Here is a 17099-nt window from a genome sequence, read left to right as displayed (position 1 = left end):
GAAATTACTACCTCAAATGAAAATCCATTAGGGAAAATATTTAGTAGTTAAAGAAAGAAGTACGCATAAACTTATAGGTTACATACAAATTTGATGAAATACATGACGTAGAACAAGAAATAAGAATTTACATACCACACGGCAAAGTTGTCACCTTGGGAGATTATACACTAACTCTACCAGCACTAATCGTTGCTAAAGCATTTTTGAAATTTCTCTTACAGAATTGCTCTCAGTGTCAGCACACAAGATATATGAGAAAATAAGCCTCTTAACACCCCATTTTTTAAAATCCTAGGCAGTATTACTCAGTTTAATCACTCACCATGTTACAAGACTTCTGAGTGGATTTTACCAAATTAAAAAATATAAAATCTTCCCTCAAAGAAAAACTTAACACTGATGAAATTTAAAACTGTGGTGCAGGCTTTAATGAAAAACCTACTATGTTCCAGAAGGTAGTAGTCACAGTAAGCAACATATTTCCATTTTAGAGTTAAGAAAACTGGATTATTGGAGAGATTAAGCAACTTGTCCAAGGCCACACAGCCAATAAATGGATAAACAAATTTATCCATTTTCCTCCTCAGCAAAGCAGGAAAAATGCCAGCTCTGTGTCCTAGGATTCTTGGGAGCACAATTACTCCGCTGGGGAAGGCTTCCAGAATGTCACAGAGAATCTGGGTTCTCCAGCTATCAAGGCTCCAGAAATGGCTACCAGGCTTCAGCAGTACAGGACTTCATTACTAGGGTGATGCTGGAAAACCAGAAGTTCCTTTGCCAGGAACAAAGGTAGAAAGGGCAACAGGTGAAGAAGCAGCCTTCTACTCCTGAGAGGTTCAACAATTATGACTAGCACAAAAAAATTCAGGACCCCAGTTATACCCCACCTAAAGGACACTTACAACAGGTCACTAGATGGAACAGATTTCAGACTCCTGAGAAAAGGAGACTCTTTTATTCCTGATCAAGAGAATAATGGATGTTTTGGGTCATGCATTAAAGAACACTTTCCTATGGGGGTGGGATATAGATAAATGTGGTATTTTAAAGTCTTTGTCAAACTAGGCTATTAAATCAATATCATTTATGTTCTGATTAAATTTTTATTTTTATTTTTCTTATCATAAATGTATGTTTTTGAACTTTAGTTTACCAGGTCTTTCTAAATGGGGAGGTTTTTAAACTGTTCTTATTTCCTTCTCTCTTCCTCGTCCCTCCTTCCTATATAAATGGTTTGTAATTGACTTCAGGCAACCTCTCAGGGTCCCACATCCAAATGTGGGATCAAGGATACCTGTGTCACCGTGGTATTGGGCACATCACTGTATAATCACTGAGCTAGCAATAAGACTTTTATTTTCTGGTACTGAGATTTTCTAGCTTCTCCTGCAGCCCCTGGCAAGACTTGGAAGCAGCCCTTCCTTCAGTCTGGGCTGTGGGGAGTCCCCACCTCAGTCTCTGGTTTCAGAAATCCAGTTTGGCTCCTATTTCCCACTTCCTTCTGCACAAAGAACAACTATCTTAGGGACTGACCTTACAGTCATCACTGTCTCCACTCCCAGAACCTCCTCATCCATGAATTCAAGCCCTTCTTACCTCTTACTAATTTGAGTTTTTGTTTCATTTTTTGACCTCAAGAGTATTTATCTCATTTATGAGAACACCATATCTCTTAATTTTATTTTTATATCTAGTAATTATTGTTTTTGCATGAAATAGGGGTTGGGAGGTAGTGCTCAAAAAAAGGAACCTATAGAGAGCCATCTTGGTCTTAATTCTCACTGAGTTTGTCTTCAGAGATTTCCTTGGGACATCTCAAATTTAACATGTCTATAACTAAATTCATCATATTCTCTTACCAGAAGCTGTTCTTCTACATTTGCTTTAACTTTATGAATGGTGTAACAATTGATCTAGCCTCTAAAATTAGAAACATTAGCTTCATTCCCTATTCTTCCTTCTTCCCTCACCATTTCCAATCTGTCACCAAATCCTATAAATCTATTTCAGGACTCCCTGGGGGTCCAGTGGTTAAGAATCCACCTGCAAATGCAGGGGACATGGGTTCAATCTCTGGTCAGGGACGATCACACATGTTGCAGGACAACTAAGCCCGTGAGCTTCAACTACTAAGTTGGAGCGCCACAGCTAGACAGTAGCCTCTGCTCTCCACAACCAGCGAAAGCACGTGCAGAGCAATGAAAAGCCTGTGTGCCAAAATGAAGACCCAGCCCAGTCTAAATAAATAAATAAAGTTAAAAAAATACACAGGAGAATGTGTGTAGATTATATACAGATATTAGGCCACCAAAAAAAAAAAAAGAATCTATTAATAACAACTCCTGAACCCAAATTCACTTGTTTGGGTGTCAACAAGTGAATATTCTCCCTGCTACCAATGGCTTTCAACTGAAGTACATCTTTCCAGATTCATTTTCCCAAAGAAACAAACAACGATGAATCTCTTATTATTTAGAGAATGAAGTTCAAAATTGTTAGCAGGGGTGATGTTGGATGGGTAGGTTGAGACTAAAACGTATGACGTTGGGATGTACTGTGTTGCCTAAGTGTAGCGTTTAGAATGAATGAGAAATGGGATTTATGTTTATGATAGTCTTATATAATATTAGAGATAATCGCTGGCATGAATTAAGATGTGAACGTATGGATGGATGAGCATAACTGTCTTGAGGATGGTGTGCTAGTTATTCTGGTTACTTTCAGATCCATTCTTGGCTCTTCTCTAGCTGAGGAGTTAACCTCAATTGACTGCATTGTCTGGACTTACCTGTGCAGTGGAGGCATGGAGGTAGAAGGGCAGGTGGTAGAAGGTAGGGGGTAGAAGGGCAAGAGGAGATCTGGGCATTTATTCCTCCTACTTGACCTTGGTTTGCCATTGTTCTGGTATTCTGGCAGGGGCTAGGTTATTCATGACTAAAGCTTCCATCTGACAACCCTTCTTCTGTGCTCAGCACTCAAGGGATCTCTGGTAAGCTCCATTCCTCCCCTAGTCCCTTCAGGCTTGGGGGTGGGTGGTAACTGTTTCCATTGTAATTAGTTTCTGCATACCTTGCCATTACTCCTTGTGTCCTTTAAACTTGCACATACCTCTCCATCTAATCCATTCACCATGTTATTTTATTTATTTATTTTTCTTTTAAAAAAACTTTTTATTTTATGTTGGAGTGTAGTTGATTAACAATGTTGTATTAATTTCAGGTGTACAGCAAACTGATTCAGTTTTACATATATGTATATCTATTCTTTTTCAAATTATTTTCCCATTTAGGTTGTTACATAATATTGAGCAAAGTTCCCTGTGCTATACAGTAGGTCCTTTTGGTTACCCATTTTATTTATTTTTATTATTTTATTTTATTTTTTTACTTTACAATACTGTATTGGTTTTGCCATACATCAACATGAATCCACCACGGGTGTACTTAAGTTCCCATTCCTGAACCCCCCTCCCACCTCCTTCCCCATACCATCCCTCTGGGTTATCCCAGTGCACCAACCCCAAGCATCCTGTATCCTGCATCGAACCTAGACTGGCGATTCGTTTCTTATATGATATTATACATGTTTCAATGCCATTCTCCCAAATCATCCCGCTCTCTCCCTCTCCCACAAATGCACCATGTTATTTTAAAATAAACCTCTGTTCCCTTGCTGTACTCAATAAAGATGGTAGTGGGCTTCCCTGGCGGTTCAGTGGTAAAGAATCCACCTGCCAATGCATGAAGCATGGGTTCGATCCCTACCTTGGAGCAGCTAAGCCCTGGGGCTGCAGCTACTGAGCCGGTGCTCTAGAGCCTGGGAGCTGCAACTAATGAAGCTGTGTGAAGAGTAAGTCAATATGTCATACTCAATATGTCAGCACTCAATATGTCAGCAAGTTTGGAAAACTCAGCAGTGGCCACAGGACTGGAAAAGGTCAGTTTTCATTCCAATTCCAAAGAAAGGCAGTGCCAAAGAATGCTCAAACTACCACACAGTTGCACTTATCTCACACGCTAGTAAAGTAATGCTCAAAATTCTCCAAGCCAGACTTCAGCAATACGTGAACCGTGAACTTCCTGATGTTCAAGCTGGTTTTAGAAAAGGCAGAGGAACCAGAGATCAAATTGCCAACATCCGCTGGATCATCGAAAAAGCAAGAGAGTTCCAGAAAACATCTATTTCTGCTTTATTGACTACGCCGAAGCCTTTGACTGTGTGGATCACAATAAACTGTGGAAAATTCTGAAAGAGATGGGAATACCAGACCACCTGACCTGCCTCTTGAGAAACCTATATGCAGGTCAGGAAGCAACAGTTAGAACTGGACATGAAACAACAGACTGGTTCCCAAATAGGGAAAGGAGTACGTCAAGGCTGTATATTGTCACCCTGCTTACTTAACTTATATGCAGAGTACATTATGAGAAATGCTGGGCTGGAGGAAGTACAAGCTGTAATCAAGATTGCCAGAAGAAATATCAATAACCTCAGATATGCAGATGACACCACCCTTATGGCAGAAAGTGAAGAAGAAATAAAAAGCCTCTTGATGAAAGTGAGAGGACAGTGAAAAAGTTGGCTTAAAGCTCAACATTCAGAAAACGAAGATCATGGCATCCGGTCCCATCACTTCATGGAAACAGATGGGGAAACAGTGGAAACGGTGGCTGACTTTATTTTTCTGGGCTCCAAAATCACTGCCGATGGTAAGTGCAGCCATGAAATTAAGATGCTTACTCCTTGGAAGGAAAGTTGTGACCAACCTAGACAGCATATTAAAAAGCAGAGACATTACTTTGCCAACAAAGGTCCATCTAGTCAAGGCTATGGTTTTTCCAGTAGTCATGTATGGATATGAATGTTGGATTGTAAAGAAAGCTGATTGTCGAAGAATTGATGCTTTTGAAATGTGGCGTTGGAGAAGACTCTTGAGAGTCCCTTGGATTGCAAGGAGATCCAACCAGCCCATCCTAAAGGAGATCAGTCCTGGGTGTTCACTGGAAGGAATGATGTTGGAGCTGAAACTCCAGTACTTTGCCCACCTGATGCAAAGAGCTGACTCATTTAAAAAGACCCTGATGCTAGGAAAGATTGAGGGCAGGAGGAGAAGGGGACGACAGAGGATGAGATGGTTGGATGGCATCACCGACTCAATGGACATGGGTTTGGGTAGACTCCGGCAGTTGGTGATGGACAGGGAGGTCTGGCATGCTGCAGTTCATAGGATTGCAAAGAGTCGGACACAACTGAGTGACTGAACCGAACTGAACTGAATTGACTATGCTCTGCAACAAGAGAGTATTCCTCACTCTCAGCAACTAGAGAGAGCCCTCACAGCAACAAAGACCCAGCAGAGACAAAAGTAAAATAAAGAAAAAAAAGAAAAAGAAAAGGAAAGTCAGCAGATCTTAATGGCTCTGCCTTTAAGAAAAAAAGTAAAGATGGTAAGTATAAAATATTTGACTGAGAAATAAGTTAATATGAGTTTAAGTTTATATTTAAAAAACCCTAAAAATACAATATCCTATCTTTTCAGGAGTAAAGATTATTTTCTATTTTAATGAGCATTTGGAAGTTACAGTCCAGGTGGAAGGATATGGATTTATTCTTCAAAATTCAGCTGCAAAAGAAGAATTAGTGGTATTACTTTTTTTTTATTTTTTTTTTCTGACATGTCTTACATTCCTGTTGGATTTCCCTTTATTGGCTATAAAATTTGGGAAGCTATTAGAAAGTAGTCTATTCTAGGAGCAATGTAATTGGGCCATGTTAATTGGTCATATTTCAGCATTTTTAATCTACAGAACACCTACCTATGACTCATAATTAATAAACCCACAGTGCTGAGAACATGACACAATACACCAGCCTGCTGAGAAAGAAATCTGTTTGTGTTCATCTCTTCATCCAGATGTCGAGGTCCGTCTGACATACGCTCTTACTTCTCTAACCTCCTTTCTAAAGTCAGAAGCATATTTTGTTGCTCATGACACACTGGGACATGTCTACAGGCTGAAGTATGAGCCAATTTCTAGGAACTGAAAACCTTTGCCAAACAAACAAACAAACAAAAAACCAAAGACAAGAGAGTGGCACTTCTACAAATTCAAATTGTCTCTGTATACTGTCACTGAAAAATAATGACTTGCATTCTGTGCAGCAACCAGGAAGCAAGGTTATGTGACTCTTCCCTGTTCAGCCCCCACCCTTCACTACTCTCTTTCTACCAGCATTCCAGATTTCATTCACATTTAAGACTGAAATAAAATACATAGGGAAGAGATGAGGGCAGTAAGCATTGGAATCATGTTCTTTGTTGGGGAAATCTGCAAGCTCTAGCTGTTTCCATTTGAATGGCATTTCATTTGCTGGGTTCAGGGTTTGCTGATTGTTCATGCTGGCTAGAAAAGCTTTGATTAAACCTTCTAATTTCAGCTAAATTCTTTTTCTGTAGGGCAAGCCCTTGTCCTGAAAGTACAGGAATATGGTCAAAAGGAAAACAACAAAGTAGGAAACTTGAAGGGAAGGAGTTAGGAAACCTGAATGAATGATAAGTTTGGTGAATTTAACCAGTATAACGTTACATTAACCAAGAATCTCTTTTGATAACTATTTTACTAATTTCTTACATTCCATGATTCTGATGTGTAAAAAAATCTTCACCTCTAAAACTCATTTATCATTAAAACATTTTTTTTTTACAATAGAAATGATACAAAGATAGTCCTCATTGGCTCAAAACATGGGTGTCTCTGCTTCCAGAGGATTCTATTTGATCAGGTGGGTAGAAAAGCAGAAGTTGCTTATTTCTCTAGTATGGAATTTCTGACTTTGCTTTAAATATAGTACTTGTTCAGCCAGGTCTTTCCAATTCATTAACTTGATTTTAAATAACTGTGAGAAATTTATTGCAAAAAGGAGAGCTATTGAGAGCTGTGTGTGTGTATTAGGGAGTCTGTGTCTCTCCACACGTATGTGTATAACTCCACAATTATTTAGAACCTTGACATACATGTTTTTTTTAAAACCTGTTCATTATTTTAAAATATACAGAATAATATAACAAATATCTTTGTAAAATATTGTTGAGGATTGAGAGGGCCAGTAAATTTCATCCCTCATCCCCCCTACCCAAGTTCTGAGTCAACTGAGAGAGACAAAGTCAGGCAAATGGAAATGCTGTATAAACAATAAAGTCTATGTTGGAGGATATGGCCTAGGTATGTTTAGCAACACACAACCCATCTTCCCTTCCAACTTCTAAATGTCAAATAAGAGAGACAAAGACAGGCAGATAGGGCTCTTAATAGCAGTTTCTTTCCAGGAAGTTTGGAACGCATGGCTTGGGTGTGGAGTAACAATTGGCTTAGGCCCCTGTAGTCACCTGGACACAGTTTTCCCTGGTTTCCAACACTCTGCCTACCTTGTGGCCAACATCAGACCAGAGGACAAGCTCTCTGTAGAGAGGAGGAGAGAGATGTTAAGGTGGGAATGTCAGTTCCTCTCCAAACACACCAATCAGGTAACTTTTCTTCTGAGGGAGAATAAAGGGGTGTGGCTAAGTGGGAAGAGTGTTCACAGAAAAATAACTTCTCAAGGAAATCAGAGGAAAACTGTAGCCCACTTGCACTCAACAATAACAAATCTTAACATTTTATCATATTTCATTCCTTCTTTTCTGTTACAGAAACAATATGTTACAGATACTGTTGGGGCCTTCTGTGTACCCTTCCATGACCTCATTCATCTCCTCTTCCATCTCCACTGGTGACCATTCCCCTGGTGTGTATCATTCAATGCATGTTTTTATACTTTTACACATATATGTAGTCCACATGTGTGCATATATATATAAATTATATACAGGGCTATTATGCATTTATGACTTTCAGGTGAATGGAATAACAGTAGATATAAGATTATGCAACTTTCTTTTTTCATGCAACATGATGTCTTTGAGATTTATCCTCATAGATATTTGTAGTTGAAAAGTTATTAATTGTATGAATAAACCATATTTTCCTCTTACTCTGTTGTCAACTGGTTGATTTTTTTCCCCTATTTTTACCATTGTAAACAATGCTGAGAAAAATAGTCTTGTACAGGTTCCTCTCTGCATGTGAGAAACAGTTTTGATGGAGCAGTGATTCTCAGCTTAGGTAGAATGTTGTATTCCTCTCACCCTAAAAAGTGCTTGGAAATGTGTAGGAACATTTTGGATTGTCAAATGACAAGGAAGAGTATTACCAGCTATAGTCCTGGGGATGACAGATGCTCAATGTCCTTCAATGTGTTGGGTGGTAACACAGAAAAAATTGTTCCATCCCAAATCAAATAATTACACTGCTACAAACTCCACTCTAAATATAACCCTCTTTGTAACAAAGCTGCATCATAGGATATGCAAATCCTCATCTTTATTAGATGTTACCAGATGGCTCTTCCACTTGATTTAACCAATTTATAAACTCACTATTTCTTAACTCCACATCCTTGCCAACACTTGTGATTATCAAATTATATACATATAAAATCTAATAAAAATTGTGTATTGTTATTATCTTAATTTGCAATTCTGGGGTTACTTGTTGAAGCTGAACATTTTAAAGCGGCTATTTGAGTTTAGTCTTTGGTTAAATCTAGTCTTCTGTGAAACGTCTGTCCTATCCTTTTTTTACTTTTCTGTTATTAGTCTTTTCTTTATTTATCTTTAAAAACAATTCATTACATTTTAGACACAGTAGTTATGAATCCTTTGTGTATTTTGTGACTGTATATCAATGGTATACATAAATGCCACCCTCTGTGTCTTATCTTTGAATTTTGTTTGTGGTACCTTTTGTTGAACAGGGCATTTAAAATTTTCAATGTGAACAAGTTTATCAACATCTTTTTTGGTTTATGCCTTTTGCATTTTAGTAATTAGTTCTCCCTTACCACTCTACTTTCCTATATTTTCTTCACAAATTTTAATGCTTTTACTTACCCTATTTCCCACATGTAGGTCATCAATCTTTCTGGATTTTTTTTGTCATATAAGGTAGAGATCAGATTTTATTTCCCATTGTTGTTGTTCAGTTGCTATGTCATGTCTGACTCTTTGAGACCCCATGGACTGCCGCACACCAGGCTTCCCTGTCCTCCTCTATCTCCTGGAGTTTGCTCAAGTTCATGTCCATTGAGTCGGTGATGTTGTTCAACCGTTTCATCCTCTGCCACCCTCTTCCCATTTTTCCTTCAATATTTTCCAATAAGTCAGCCCTTTGCATCAGGTGACCAAAATATTGAAGCTTCAGCTTTTGCATCAGTCCTTCCAATGAATATTCAGGGCTAATTTCTTTTAGGACTGACTGGTTTGATCTCCTTGCTGTACAAGGGACTCTCAAGAGTCTTCTTCAGCACCACAATTTGAAAGCATCAATTCTTTGGCGCTCAGCTTTTTTTTATGGTCTAACTCTCACATCTGTACATGACTACCAGAAAACCATAGTTTTGACTGTACAGACCTTTGTTGGCAAAGTGATGTCTTTTCTCTTTAATATGCTGTCTAGGTTTGTCATAGCTTTCCTTCCAAGAAGCAAGCGTCTTCTAATTTCATGGCTACAGTCCCATCCACAGTGATCTTGGAGCCCAAGAAAATAAAATCTGTCACTGCTTCTACTTTTTCCCCATCTATTTGACATGAAATGAACTGGATGCCGTGATCTCAGTTTTTTTGAATGTTGAGTTTTAAGCCAACCTTTTCATTGTCCTCTTTCACCCTCATAGAGAGGCTCTTTGGTTCCATCACCAGGGATGGAGGAGGTCTGTTTTAAAAGGTGACTGGTCACCAGTGTTGATAGATACAAAGATTGAAGTTTGTATTTAGAATGGATTAGGCTTTTTACTACTGAAAATGAAGCTTTCAAGTTTATTCATACTTGAAAGTGACAAAAAGCTATGGCATCTACCTAGGAGAAAGCAGATCAGACAGATGTCTGAAATGAATTACTGAGAGGAAAAAGGCTATTCCTTGATTGCATTTTTCTAAGTCCAGCATGTTCAATAAACTTGTCACATATTTACTGTGATTACTGACATATCAGACTTCATTTCTAAATAGTTATTTTGTGTTTTCTATTTCATTGCTTTTCTTTCCTTTTTATCTGTATAGAATATTGATAAATTTTCCCCCATTTTCTTTTTCCATTTTAGGTTTGAAAACCTTAACATTAATTTATAAATAATTTTTCTTAAGGACTAAACTATCAAGCTATTAGATATGTTTCTCTTCCTCTTGCATATGACATAGGTCTTTGTGTATTTTAATTACCCATTAAACAATACCATCCACCATCTTGTTATGATTGTCTATACTTTAGGATTAAGCTTTTTGAAACTAAAAAGTTACTAAGCCTTTCTATAATTGGCCATTAATAACATATTTATCAATTTTTCCCCTTACTGTACTTTTGTATATCCCATGTTTCCATCTGGGTTAATTTTGTTTTTAATATGCTTATATGTTTTTCTGATTGTGTATTGAATGTCTATAGTTTTGCTCTCCTTTTTGAATGTTGCTGGGACTTCCCTGGTGGCTCAGATGGTAAAGAATCTGCCTGTAATGTAGGAGACCCAGGTTCAGTCCCTGGGTTGGAAAGATTTCCTGGAGAAGGGAATGGTTACTCACTCCAGTATTCTTGCCTGGAAGAATGTTGTTGGACAGAGAAGCCTGGTGGGCTACAGTCCAAAGAGATGAGTGTAAAATTCTAAATTGATCATTATTTCTCCACAATACCATTATATTCTAGAATTTATTGTTTCTGTTGAGAAGATTTCTCAAAGTCTAAATTGTCTTCCCTTTTTAAGGTAATTTACCTTTTCTCTGTGGTAGCTTTAAGATTTTTTTTTTATCCTTTAGTGTCTACAGTTCCATTACACTGTAACTTCATGTGACTTTACACTCATTTATTCTGCTCTCTATTCAAGGTACATTTAAATGTGAAGGCCACTGATGTTTGAATTCTAGAAACTTACAAGTTATCACCTGTTCAATACAGTTTTTCCTTCCTTCCTTCTATTCATTCCCAGTGGATCTATTTTTAGATGTGACTTAGAGTCTCTCAGTAAATCCTCTATATCTTAACTGCTTTTCAGTTCAGTTCAGTTGCTCAGTTGTGTCCGACTCTTTGTGACCCCATGAACGGCAACAAGCCAGGCCTCCCTGTCCATCACCAACTCCCAGAGTTTACTCAAACTCATGTCCATTGAGTTGGTGATACCATTTAACCACCTCATCCTCTGTCGTCCCCTTCTCCTCCTGCCCTCAATCTTTCCCAGCATCAGGGTCTTTTTAAATGAGTCAGCTCTTTGCATCAGGTGGGCAAAGTACTGGAGTTTCAGCTTCAACATCAGTCCTTCCAATGAACACCCAGGAATGATCTCCTTTAGGATGGGCTGGTTGGATCTCCTTGCAGTCCAAAGGACTCTCAAGAGTCTTCTCCAACACCACAGTTCAAAAGCATCAATTCTTCGACAATCAGCTATCTTTACAGTCCAACTCTCACATCCATACATGTCTACTGGAAAAACCATAGCCTTGACTAGACAGACCTTTGTTGATAAAGTAATGTCTCTGCTTTTCAATATGCTGTCTAGGTTGGTCATAACTTTCCTTCCAAGGAGTAAGCATCTTTTAATTTCATGGCTGCAGTCACCATCTGCAGTGATTCTGGAGCCCAGAAAAATAAAGTCAGCCACTGTTTCCCCATCTATTTCCCATGAAATGATGGGACCAGATGCCATGATCTTCGTTTTCTGAATGTTGAGCTTTAAGCCAACTTTTTCACTGTCCTCTTTCACTTTCATCAAGAGGCTCTTTATTTCTTCTTCACTTTCTGCCATAAGGGTGGTGTCATCTGCATATCTGAGGTTATTGATATTTTTCCTGGCAATCTTGATTACAGCTTGTGCTTCCTCCAGTCCAGTTTTTCTCATGATATACTTTGCATATAATTAAATAAGCAGGGTGACAATATACAGCCTTGATGTACTCCTTTTCCTATTTGGGAACCAGTTTGTTGTTTCATGTCCAGTTCTAACTGTTGCTTCCTGACCTGCATACAGGTTTCTCAAGAGGCAGGTCAGGTGGTCTGGTATTCCCATCTCTTGAAGAATTTCCCACAGTTTATTGTGATCCACACAGTCAAAGGCTTTGGCATAGTCAATAAAGCAGAAATAGATGTTTTCTGGAACTCTCTTGCTTTTTCGATGATCCAGCGGATGTTGGCAATTTGATCTCTGGTTCCCCTGCCTTTTCTAAAACCAGCTTGAACATCAGGAAGTTCACGGTTCACGTATTGCTGAAGCCTGGCTTGGAGAATTTCGAGCATTACTTTACTAGCATGCAAGATGAGTACAACTGTGCAGTAGTTTGAGGATTATTTGGCATTGCCTTTCTTTGCGATTGGAATGAAAACAAACTGACCTTTTCCAGTCCTGTGGCCACTGCTGAGTTTTCCAAATTTGCTGGCATATTGAGTGCAGCACTTCCACAGCATCATCTTTTAGGATTTGAAATAGCTCAACTGATTCTATCACCTCCACTAGCTTTGTTCATAGTAATACTTTCTAAGGCCCACTTGACTACACATTCCAGGATGTCTGACTCTAGGTGAGTGATCCCACCATTGTGATTATCTGAGTTGTGAAGATCTTTTTTGTACAGTTCTGTGTGCTTTTACCTACATTTATTTCCTTGTCTTTCTGTGGATTTCTCACGACTGTTTTCCACATCATTAATTATTTCTTTGCAGTGTGTTAGCTAGATTCTAGTTTACCTATTGAGTTTTAAAAATTTATATCTATAGCTATTAATGTGTTATTTTAGTTATTATGTAGAATTTACAGGTATACCCATGACTGATTCACGTCAATGTATGGCAAAAACCACTACAACATTGTAAAATAATTAGCCTTCAATCAAACTAAATAAATTAATTTACAAATTTTATTTATTTATTCTTGGCTAGGCTTGGTCTTCATTGCTGTGTGTGGTCTTTCTCTAGTCCAGCAAGTGGAGGCTACTCTCTAGTTGTGGTGCACAGGCTTCTTATTTCAGTGACTTCTATTGTTGAGGAGCACAGGGCCTAGGCACATGGGCTTTACTAGTTGCAGCTCGTGGACTTAAGTAGTTTTGGGCTCACAGGCTCTAGAGCGTGGGCTCAGTAGTTGTGGTGCACAAGCTTAGTTGTTCTACAACATGTGGGGCCTTCCCAAACCAGGGATCAGACCCATGTCTGCTGCATTGGCAGGTGGATTCTTTACCACTGAGCCACTAGGGAAATCCTGATTTTTTAAAGATAATCATTCTAGGATTTCTATTCTGAGTCTGAGGAGAAATGTATACTCCAGGAGACATGGATAGAGATAATTTCTTATAATGTATCAATTATGTTATAACTCAGTGGGTATGTCATATCTTACACAATAAAGTCCTCTACTGTTTATTTTATGATACATTATAAGAATAATACACTTATAATGCTAATAACTTTAGTTATTCTTTTTCATTAATGGTCTGAGTTCATAGCTATCTAAGGAGATAAGGTATTTTGTGGTTGTTTGACAAGAATGGAACAAAACAACCGTATTTTCAAAACAACCTATGTAAGGATATTTGGAGTCAGTTTTCATAATTCAGTATATTAAGGAGGGCTGGATAATATTTCAAATGCAAATATAAAACTGTTTAATAGGCACTCTGCTCAATTTCTCCCAAACAAAGGACTTTAGAACTTATCCAAAATATATAATCTTTTTGTTTAAAAGGGAAAATGTACAGGAAATACTAAGAGATTAGAAACAGAAATCTTTAATGGAGAATGTCTGGCATTGAATATATTAGCTAGTATGAAAGTTACATACTTTTATATGTAAACTTCAAGTAATTTTAAGTTAATGGTGATTCTCTATTGGGTGATTAAATGAGGGTGGTTTGAAATGGGATAGCTTATAATGAACTCATTTAATATATTAATCATTTTTCATCTGACTTATTATCTAGGCAAATGTTTTTCCTACTAAACACTCGTATTTGTCTATTCAATGAAGACTCACATTTAAAGTTTATTCCAAAGGAATGTTTATGGAGGACTTAACTATGCCTGGAGCACTGTACTGGGCCTATGTAAATCATGAGACATAGTTCACTTCAGTCGCTCAGTCGTGTCCGACTCTTTGTGACCCTATGAATCGCAGCATGCCAGGCCTCCCTGTCCATCACCATCTCCTGGAGTTCACTCAGACTCACGTCCATCAAGTCCATGATGCCATCCAGCCATCTCATCCTCTGTCGTCCCCTTCTCTTCCTGCCTACAATTCCTCCCAGCATCAGAGTCTTTTCCAATGAGTCAACTCTTCACATGAGGTGGCCAAAGTACTGGAGCTTCAGCTTTAGCATCATTCCTTCCAAAGAAATCCCAGGGCTGATCTCCTTTAGAATGGACTGGTTGGATCTCCTTGCAGTCCAAGGGACTCTCAAGAGTCTTCTCCAACACCACAGTTCAAAAGCATCAATTCTTCGGTGTTCAGCCTTCTTCACAGTCCAACTCTCACATCCATACATGACCACAGGAAATACCATAGCCTCGACTAGACGGACCTTAGTCGGCAAAGTAATGTCTCTACTTTTGAATATACTATCTAGGTTGGTCATAACTTTTCTTCCAAGGAGTAAGCGTCTTTTAATTTCATGGCTGCAGTCACCATCTGCAGTGATTTTGGAGCCCCCCAAAATAAAGTCTGACACTGTTTCTACTGTTTCCCTATCTATTTCCCATGAAGTGATGGGACCGGATGCCATGATCTTCATTTTCTGAATGTTGAGCTTTAAGTCAACTTTTTCACTCTCCTCTTTCACTTTCATCAAGAGGCTTTTTAGCTCCTCTTCACTTTCTGCCGTAAGGGTGGTGTCATCTGCATATCTGAGGTTATTGATATTTCTCCCGGCAATCTTGATTCCAGCTTGTGTTTCTTCCAGTCCAGTGTTTCTCATGATGTACTCTGCATATAAGTTATATAAGTTAAATTAGCAGGGTGACAATATACAGCCTTGATGTACTCCTTTTCCTATTTGGAACCAGTCTGTTTTTCCATGTCCAGTTCTAACTGTTGCTTCCTGACCTGCATACAGATTTCTCAAGAGAAATCATGAGACATAAGGAGTTCAAAAATGGAGGAGAGAGATTCATAAACAAATAGTTATAGATACAATATGAAGAGGGCTGGGCAAAGAGAAATGTTCACAATGTGCTCTGGTTAATCCCCTAATCTCCCTCCCTACTTTTACTCATTGGAGCTCAAAAGACTTTAGTTATCTTTGACTCACTTTTCCTATATTACATATTGTCAAATTAGTTACCAAATCCCATTTGTGGTACTTTCTTCCAAAAATCTCATAGAAATCCTATTCTTTTTTTATCCTCCATCCCCTGCTGTCCCCATTGTCACTACTCTTGTCCAGTCTTTCTACACTTTTCATGGATTGTTTTAATATTCCATTAACTAGATTCCCTGTTTAAATCTCTCCTGATACAATCTTTCCAGTATTGGAATGCATCTTCATGATTTCATTAGTGTGCTTATAGAACCCAGGTCTACTACCTAATAACTGCAAACCTTGCCCAAGTTGTTTAACTTCTCTGGACCTCTTTTTGTCATCTGTATGATGGATTGTATCTCAAAGTTAAACATATATATGTTTACAAATATAAACATATATAAATATATAAATAAATAAATATATATGTTTAAAAAAGACTGCTTAGCATGTAGTAAGTAAATATGACTCAGTAAACATAGCTGCTGTAATACTAATTGTTATTATTCACTCTCTCCAACTCCTGTGACATTTTGCCTCTTACTAAATTAATAATATTTTTACTTTGTAGTTTTCTGTATACATTCTCTCCCTCTCTCTCCTCTCTCTCTCTATTTAACCATACACTCCTTGAAGGCAGGGATTGAATCTTATTTGTCTTCAGGCATGACTGGTGCACCAATTTTTCCTTGGCTTGTGATTTGTCACCCAATAGGATTTGGTGGACTCCTGTTTGACTCACAGTTGATGGGGACAAAAAGCCCCAGAGCTCAATTAAAATGATACTTGAAAGATACCTGATATCACTAAGATCTATGAAATTATGTATTAAACAGCCCCCAAAGAATCACCTGATTTAAAAACTATTACAAGGAACACAATATATCACATTATATATCATACACTATAAAAATGTCAGAAGTAGCTTTATTTTATAGTACCATATTTCTTGATGGTGATCTAGCTAGAAAAGTGAGGCTTGCTGAACTTGAACATGGATGATAAAGCTCACATTCTTAGAAAATGTTTAAAATATGAAATAGAACCAGGGATGGTGTTGGAGAACTCCTCGGGAGAAAATGCAGTTAGGAAATCTTTGAGTCCTGACAGTTTGCAAACCCTTTCATAGCACATAAATGATTTAACAGTAACACAGAGTGGCCAGAGTAAATTATTTCCATTTCTATCACTGCACAAGCTATAATAAGTAACCAGATAAGATGCTGAATGATTATATCATTATGATGTATGCTGATCTGAGTTTTTTTTTTTCTTTTTTGCTCTGTTTTGATTTCCAGTGCCTTGGATCCTTGCCAAATCATTAAGCCAGTCACATCCATCTGAAGCTGGCTTGAATAGTCTCAACAAAACTTGCAAAGGCCAGTTCATCAAAACCTTTAGGATCATACAAACAAAAGAAAAATACCAAGGGGCCTCTCCTATTTGTCTTTCTGGCTATCTGTGTTCCACAGGAAGGAAAAAAAATCACAGGAACAGGATTTAAATGCTGTGTTTTGACAGGTTATTAAGATTCCAATCACAAACTGCCTACTCCCCCGATCAAGCCAAGTTCAGAAACATATCTCTACAGCAACTGTGCATGCATATAAAACAAAAAAAGTGCTAGGAAAGGATGAAGAGTAGAAAAATCAGGACAACATGAATAATTTGGTAGATTTGTGGGGGGTTTAAAACCAAGACATATGCTAGCATGGCAGGTTATATCAGTGTAGTT

Source organism: Ovis canadensis, chromosome 14 (genome assembly GCF_042477335.2).
Source record: "Ovis canadensis isolate MfBH-ARS-UI-01 breed Bighorn chromosome 14, ARS-UI_OviCan_v2, whole genome shotgun sequence".
Classification (NCBI taxonomy): domain Eukaryota; kingdom Metazoa; phylum Chordata; class Mammalia; order Artiodactyla; family Bovidae; genus Ovis; species Ovis canadensis.
The sequence above is the reverse complement of the archived record's forward strand: the minus strand, read 5'-3'. Positions refer to the sequence as shown.